The 8,663-nt window shown below is 37.2% G+C and overlaps 1 pseudogene; it reads right to left on the bottom strand.

Annotated features, from left to right (window-relative positions):
• Positions 1 to 412: 412 nt before the first annotated feature.
• Positions 413 to 8,235, bottom strand: LOC114523188 (annotated as a pseudogene).
• Positions 8,236 to 8,663: the final 428 nt, after the last annotated feature.

The raw sequence follows: 8,663 nt of genomic DNA, 5'->3' as shown, positions 1-8,663 counted from the left end.
ATTCATACACTTAATTCCTGAGGTTCGCAACAGATTGCAAATTAATATTTTGTAAGTAATGCAAAGCTGTGTGAAGATTTTTAGCGTCCAAGACCTGAATAAGCAGTGGCGTAGCCAGCCTGACGATTTTGTCCCGCTATGTAAATTTGGAGTTATTATAATTATTCATGCCTTTAGAAATCTATTGTTTTCACAGTCAGTGAACACTAAAATATTAGCATAGCGGGACAAATCGACAGGCTGGCTACGCTACTGTGAATAAGATCTGTCAAAGTGAAAAGCATTTGCTACCAACCGTTGCTTCATAACGACAAACGAAGATATCGTGACATGCAGTGAAACCGGTATCGTGTGATGAACAGGGCCTTAGTCAGGTGCAATGACACAACTTGCGACATTGAGTATAGGTGGATAAGGTTATTCTCCTTTGGCGCGCTTCCCGACCTCTATTTATTTCGAATCCCGGATTATGTAAAAAAGATGAATAATTATTCAATGACTTAATTTAAAAAACACATTTATTTTTCCAAAAAGTAAACCCCAAAAAACATTTAGTACATTACGACACAACTATATTCCCAAATATTTTTTTTTAATTTTTTAAAAAGTATGGCAAGAATCATTGAACTAAAAGCTTCCCATGCACACGGTGTCCCACTATTTAGCCTAAATAATGGGGACTTTACCATTCCTGATATAAAAGTTTAAGATAATCAAAATTTCTACCCTGCGAAAGTAGTAAAAGCTTCGAATTAAAGGTTTATATATCACCTGCAACAAACTCACAAGCGTTTGCTTTTCCTGGCTCATGCTCACATCCCTCAGATTTCTTATTTCCATACTTGTCAGTGATCACCACTCTCAAGACATCTGTACCTGGGTAACTCCAACTACCAAATGCGTACATTTCTCTCTTCGACCCAGACAACACAGTCGTCACGTCTTGGAAGATTTGCTGACCATTTGCCCATTCCATAGAGTATTTTCCCAACAACTCGAAGATTGCTTTCCATTTGTACTCCAAGTCCTGGACAGTTCTCAGAAGGTTGATGGTGATTTCAGTGTCTTTCGGCACTTCAATGGAAACATCCGTCTTATCCGATGCAGTGTATGTTTTTGTCTTACTAGATTCGACATTAAAAGGTCCTGTCTCAGTGATTTCTTTTGTAAGGGCTGTTTTACCACCTAAACCGAGAGCTCCTGCACTGATTTCCGTAGAGACTCCAATTTTCACCGTCAACGAGAATCCTGAACCGATCTTGAAGGTGGATGAAATTGATACAGATGTCGTGAGCCACTTGGTGCACTTGTATGGATTAGGATGAGCGGAGCATATGAAAGGACGGAATCCTTCGACTGGTTCAGGTTTGGCGACAGGTTGACAGGTTGGCGACATTTAATGGCGATTTGTCTTCGATGTTGAATTTGACAGCATTGAGTGCCAACATATTGGAGCGATCGGAAATACCTTTGCATTTGTATGTGTTCCTATCAGGAGATTTATCCATCGCATTCATTGTGCACTGTTTAAGCTGTCCGGATGTGTCTCTAACTTTGATCGCAAGATCGGGTCTTTCCAGGAACGAGTCGCCATTGTAAGCTCCCATCTTGCAGCATTTAAACTCTTCCAAGCAGGAAAATTCGTCACACGAATTTCTGTATAACTCCGCCATGTAGTATCCAGGGTTTACAATCGGTCCATCCTTTCTCATCAAATGAATTCCAGGCATTGTGATTGTAACAATGTCCCCAACTCTTTACCTGGGATTTTGGTCGGCAGCATAGCGCTTCTTCGATGCTGTATAGTCCATCTCCAGAATTTCTCCAGAGTCCAGCCATGCAGTAGCCGTTATTGCAGGTAGACCAACCTTTTACGTCGAAACTATGCCACCAGTTGTGGCTGTAACAATATTGTTCACCCTCTGCCGAAAAAAGGTAGTCGGGCGCATCGACACAATATGCTTCCTCGATAAGATAAATATAATCACTTTTCTTTCTGCTGTTCCTGTACAAACCCGCCATGTACCTGCCACGTCCACAGGTTGACCATCCTATATTGTCAAAGCTTCTCCACCAGTTCTCATTGTGAGTATGAATTTCTGGTCTTTTAAAATGTGATTTCAAGTAACTCTTCCATTCGATGTTTGTCTGCCACTCGTGACTTAGTCTACGAAGAACTTGTTTCGCAACATCAATGTTGCCAACGACGCTCACGGTATAAACACTGGGTCCACCGCAGCAGCTTTGAGGGTCATGACAGGGAGACCACGATCGACATCTGGTGGTGCATTGACTGTCATTCACTTTTTTTCCTTTGGGGTAGATGTTTCCACACTGACATTGGTCTCCCTTCGTCGCTGCCAAAATGTAACCCTTATCTCTGCATATGTCTTGACACTTCACGTTAGAGTTGTGACCCCCCATCTTTCTTGTCAGACCCGTGCCTGTGACAGAAGAGAAACATCCCTCCACGGCGTATGTATAATTTACAGATCTTTTTTCCCGCGAGGTTTCAACATCTGCCGTTGATATCACCATCGGTAGCAAGACTGTCAACAAGACCAACATTTCTGGCAAAAGCATTTTGAATCTCTAAAAAAATAAAAATAGGTCGTGTTCAGAAGCACAGGGGCCGGTTGTATGAAAGCCGGGTAGCGCTCCAATCGTTTTCCAATCGTTTTAAAATCGCGGGTTAATGTTTGGTATAATTTTGAATAAATCTTAGTATTCCTAAATTGAGGATCCAAAAGCTGAAAAAAATTAATAAAAAAAGCAATAAATTGATTCCAAAGCTGAAACTTTATTGCTTTTCAAGCTCTTTTAGAACGTCGAAAAAATCACTAACCGGCGAATAGCGCTATCCGGCTTTCATAGTTCTGATATCTGCTTACTTTGTTCTGATACAGTGGTAAATAGATTTCACTGAGAAAATACAAGATCGTTCTTTCAAATATGTGTTCTGGGAGAATTAATAAGCAATTGGATTTCATTCAAGTCGGCCTGGAATGCCTAAAAGCTAGAAACCTTCAATAACTATTTTAAACGGACTGCATGGGGACAATAGTTATCAACACGCGAAAAAACTGATAAAAAAATGCCGTACTATATAAAAACTCAAGGTAAAATCCTAGTGTGAACTGTGAAGGAATTAAAGAACAAAATTTTGAAGAAAACTTCAATCGGTTTGTCTAATCGGCCGAAAAATAATTAAGAATTATCAACCAAGAAACAGCTATCCAGAAATGCGAATGTTACAATCCATAATAATTTATGCAGTTCACATCATTATCCTCGTGCAAAGGCTGTGTTCCTATTGGCTAAGAACAGGTGCGTTCAAACTCGCACGCGCCTATCGAACTGAACGCGTAATTTAAGCCGACCGTTCATTAAACGTTTGACCAAAAAGAACTTGCTATTCTACGGATTCAGCGCTGTTAGCTAATGGGAAACTGTATTTTAACGATTGTTTCGTTCCGTAATGAGACTTTGCGTTCGTTTATCGCCTTCGGTGAATGTTAACTACTTAAACAGTTTTGTATCCTTGAATATAGCTAAGAGCTTTTGCCGTAGCGGTCAAGTCTTGCCTCCTCATGCGGGACACACCCACCAGGTCCGAATCCGGCTCACTCGGACGTGCATGGGGTTCGTTTTCACTTACATTCCTTTTTTTTCTAAAAAACCTATTCTTATTCCAAAATGTAATCCCAACAATACTTTTTAGTTGATTAGAGGTTAGAAATTTAAAACGATTCAAAATGCCCTTCATGCAGACGCTTCTTGTTTCAGTTTGTTCAAAATAAGAAGCTGCATGTTGCATCCTATTCACCGTAACTGTAACGCCCGCTTACTCTGATAAAGTTCTATGATCACAGAACCCAAGGTTGTACAAGGTTGCGGTCACATTTTGAATTTAAAAATTACAATCCTAAGTATTAAATAATTTGTAACAAATATACGGTGAAACAACTCAGTGTTACTCATAATTTATAACCTTGATAAATAGTAACGTGGCTATAATAAAATTATTATAATTAATATTAGTATATACACGCGACGATTGTCTATTACAAATTCTGCATTCTGATTGGCTACTCAACCATTGTCTATAGGTGATGGTGAACGTTTGGGAAAAATTCGCTCGCGCAATCGTATAAAATTGAATTAATTAAATTATTTTTTATTATTTTATGATTATTTTCTCGAAATTAATATATCTAGGTACAGGGTGTATACTAAAACAATTGGACAACTCGCCTTCGTTTACCATTCGCTCATAGACAACTCGGACTCGTTGACTAATTGTTAAATAGACGTGTTTTAATCGGTGTTTTGTTGGACATGCGGGATAGGTATACGCAGTAACGCGACAATTAATATTCTCCCACAACCAAACCACTGAATATTTTGCTATAAGTGAAGAGAACAATCTAGAGTCCACAATCCACAGTCCTCAGTCTGCAGTCCGCAATCCGCAAGTACGCGTTTTCAACCAAACCCAATTTGATTGTAAATGCTTGTCAAATTTGTCGATACCCGAAGGTTAAGAAACGGCACAAATAAAAACGTTACTGTAAAAAGCTTTCCGGAGCGAAAATCGACGATATGACACACTACATTAAGCCAGCAGAAAACCTCAGCAATTGATTATTCATATTGGAACTAATGACTTACCTACCAAATCACCAAAACAAATTATACAATCCATTGCTGCACTAGGAGAATCGATTACGACGGAGGATCCAAGTATTGATCTAACATTCTTTGAAGTGGTAACAAGTAATGATAATAAAGGACTTATGGATAAGGTAAAATTAGTTAATGAACGCTTAGATAAGTTGTGCACGCAAAGAAATTGGGGCCAAGAAGAGTTAAAACTAATCAACAACCTTGGATAACGAATGATATAAAAAAACTCAGTTATCATAGGGACTACCTGAAAACGAAAGCTGTAAAACTAAACTCCTCTTGGTTTCATTGTGCATACAAAAAATGCAGGAACGAAGTTACACGGCAAATTAAGAATGCTAAAATCAATTACTACAAGACCAATTTACTAGAAAGCAGAAGTAGCAAAGAAAGTTGGAGATTTATTAATAAACTATTCAATAAAAAACATAAAACCACCACAATTAATAGCCTAAAAATTGCAAAAATCACCCCGATCTATAAAGAAGGAAATAAATCCGAGTGTGGTAATCACAGGCCTATTTCTTTGCATGATACCTGCGTTGGCTAAAATCTTATAGAGAAACTAATTTACGATCAATTCAATCTATACATCAACAATAATAATCTAGTTTGCAAACAGCAATCTGGCTTTCGTGCAGGCTACTTTACAGAAACAGCCCTGTTATACTCTACGAATCAGTGGTTATTAAAATTAATATGGATAAGGGACTATTTAGGGAGTCCTTTTTCTAGACTTACACACTTCACAATATTTTCCTACATAAAATGGAGAAGTATGGTATAAAATGTATAGCCCAAAAACTATTTGAGGCATATTTAAGCAACAGAAAACAAGTTTGTGTAGTTAATAATGTAAAATCTATTCAAAAATCTATCCAATGTGGGGTCCCGCAAGGATCTAATCAGGGATCAAGGATCAAGGATCTTGGACCATTACTCTTTTTTTAAATGACATTAACGATCTACCAAACTGTCTTAATCATACGCAAGCTTCAATATTTGCTGATGAAATTTATCATGTGCAGGATCCTCTCCTGACGAAATAGAATATAAACTAAATTCAGATTTGGACAACGTAAACAAATGGCTTAAAGCTAACAAATTAACTTTAAATATCAAAAAACGAAATAGATGCTTATTGCGTCTAAAAGAAAACTTACTAAAATCTCAAGTAACCCTCGAATACATTATACATATAGGTGATTTTCAGATACAGCAGGTCAAAGAAAAGGAGGTCTTGGGGATTATAATTGACGATGAACTAAATTGGAATAAGTACATTAGCGCACAATGCAAAAAACTTTCAAGCGCTATAGCTCTCTTGAGGAGCGCGTCAAGGCGTTCTTACCACATACAGAGCTACTTCGATTGTATAACGTACTAGTTGTCCCTTACTTTACATATTGCTTAACATGCAGTCTAGAATGATGGTAATTGTAACAATCTTGAAAAACTCTATAAAATGCAAAAAAGGGCTGCTCGTGTTATCACTGACTCCAACTATGAAACAAGGTCAAAAACGATCTTTAGAAAACTGAAATGGATTCCAGTTAAATTTATATTACTTAAAAAGGGACATTTTAACGACATTCAAGACTATTCGTTGTGCGCCGGACTACATTAATAATATGCTTAAAAAATAACGAAAATTACCAAATGCGTAGTAACAGACACAGACTCAAATAAGACAAACCTAATAGGAACTGTATGAAAAAAAAGTTTCTTCTACCGAGGAGCCTGTGCCTCGAACAATTTACTCAATGAGCATATGTCGACTAGTTATTTTGGAATCGCGGTAACAAATTATTGCACAAGCTTAATACCGATGCAATGTAAATGTCACATTGTAAATAGTTTTTATAGATACATAATAGTCTAATTTATTTTTTACTTAACTAATGTATTATAATAGCATAAACGGCCCCTTGAAAATCAGCTTTAGCTGAAGGGCAACCGTGTTTAAATAAATTTTAATAATAATAATAATAATAATCAAAACATGTCAAATAATAACCGTTAAATCCTCATAACGAATCAATGCATGATCAATATCAAACTGTCAAATTTCCCCTGAAACGTCGCGTTTTAAACGTAAACAAACGCGAAATATTTTGCACGCCTAAGCTTGAACGCAAATGGCTGTATGATTTGATTGATACAATTGAAAAGGTATTAAAATTCGAAAAAGCTATCGTGCTCCTCCTGAGCAAGTAGGACTAGTTCAAGTCTAGTTATAAGATATCCTCTTCCTGTACAAGTTGAGACAATGCAGGACCGTCGCTTTAGGTTTAACTGCCCGGAAGACTGTATATTTTAATATTTATGTAACTGCTGATCTCAATCCATCTTTTTAAAAAAATATAGTTGGGAATAGGACGGATAACCGCTAACTTCAATCACCTATTAAACGCTGATCAATGATTGAGTCCTTAGACTAGAGTTTGAAGCGACGCCGGGCCAGTATAAGTGTATAGAGAGGTTAAGATACCCCGGTTCCGGTGTACGGGTACGGGTAGCGCCATTTTGTTTTCCATTTTTCGCTGATGTCAGCATATTTACCCGTCATATCTACCCGTTTTCCCGTTGTAAACGACGGTCTACACGTAAACAACGAACGGGTAGTTTACAAAGACAGAGTGGTCAAAGTTTTTTTAATAAAGGACAAATGGAAAAGCGGGTGAGTGTCTTTAACACGTTTAAAATACATTTTACGTATTAATATGGTGTTCATATTGTTCAGGCTTCTCAAAAATGGTTTGCAACCATAATTTATGAACGCCATCTTGATATTTTTGATTTTCAAAACAAACACACGAAATACTATAGTTATATAAAAGTTAAGTAGGACTTACAATGGAAATGTATAATACATATTTACTTTTATAGTCAGTTCTTACCCGGTGTTGTTCTTACCCGGAATTTAAGAAAATTCTTAAGTTGCAAACCGTACCCGTCTTACCGGTAACGGGTACGTGTAATTCACCCGTACCCGTACACCGGAACCGGGGTGTCTTAACCTCTCTTATAACCAAAAGTTGGGTCTACTTAAAGACCACTTGATTCACGAAACATTTCAGTCGAATCTTCTCTTTGCTGTAGTTCAATCAGAGTATAAAATGAATATCGTGCAAAAGATTTAGTTCACCGTTAAAGCGGCAAATTATTCTCACCTGAGTTTGGTTTAGGTGACAGCAGGCCTTTGTTTTTTCACGTTTTTCTTGTGGCTTGAAATGGCTATAGTTGCTTGTAAATTTTCGGGCGTTACTTCGTCTTCACAGGTTGCAAATAATATTTGACTGCGGTGACCACCAAACTTTTATGTGCGCATGCAGACCATGATATCAAATCGACAAACACAGGAAGTTCATAGGAAGATTAAACAAAAGAAAATTGAACAAACTATACAATATATCAGGTAAAGAAAAGCTTTCTTTAGTCGATGTTATGAGGTGCCGTTACCGCCAAAATTCAGACACGTTATTTTATAAAATGCAGGGTCGAATTTATAAAATGGAGGGTCGAATTTATAAAATGGAGGGTCGAATTTATAAAATGGAGGGTCGAATTTATAAAATGGAGGGTCGAATTTATAAAATGGAGGGTCGAATTTATAAAATGGAGGGTCGAATTTATAAAATGCAGGGTCGAATTTATAAAATGGAGGGTCGAATTTATAAAATGGAGGGTCGAATTTATAAAATGGAGGGTCGAATTTATAAAATGGAGGGTCGAATTTATAAAATGCAGGGTCGAATTTATAAAATGCAGGGTCGAATTTATAAAATGGAGGGTCGAATTTATAAAATGGAGGGTCGAATTTATAAAATGGAGGGTCGAATTTATAAAATGCAGGGTCGAATTTATAAAATGGAGGGTCGAATTTATAAAATGGAGGGTCGAATTTATAAAATGGAGGGTCGAATTTATAAAATGGAGGGTCGAATTTATAAAATGGAGGGTCGAATTTATAAAAT

Source organism: Dendronephthya gigantea, unplaced genomic scaffold (genome assembly GCF_004324835.1).
Source record: "Dendronephthya gigantea isolate DGI-Jeju-01 unplaced genomic scaffold, DenGig_1.0 000026F, whole genome shotgun sequence".
NCBI lineage: Eukaryota > Metazoa > Cnidaria > Anthozoa > Malacalcyonacea > Nephtheidae > Dendronephthya > Dendronephthya gigantea.
This window is presented reverse-complemented; position numbering and strand designations above follow the sequence as displayed.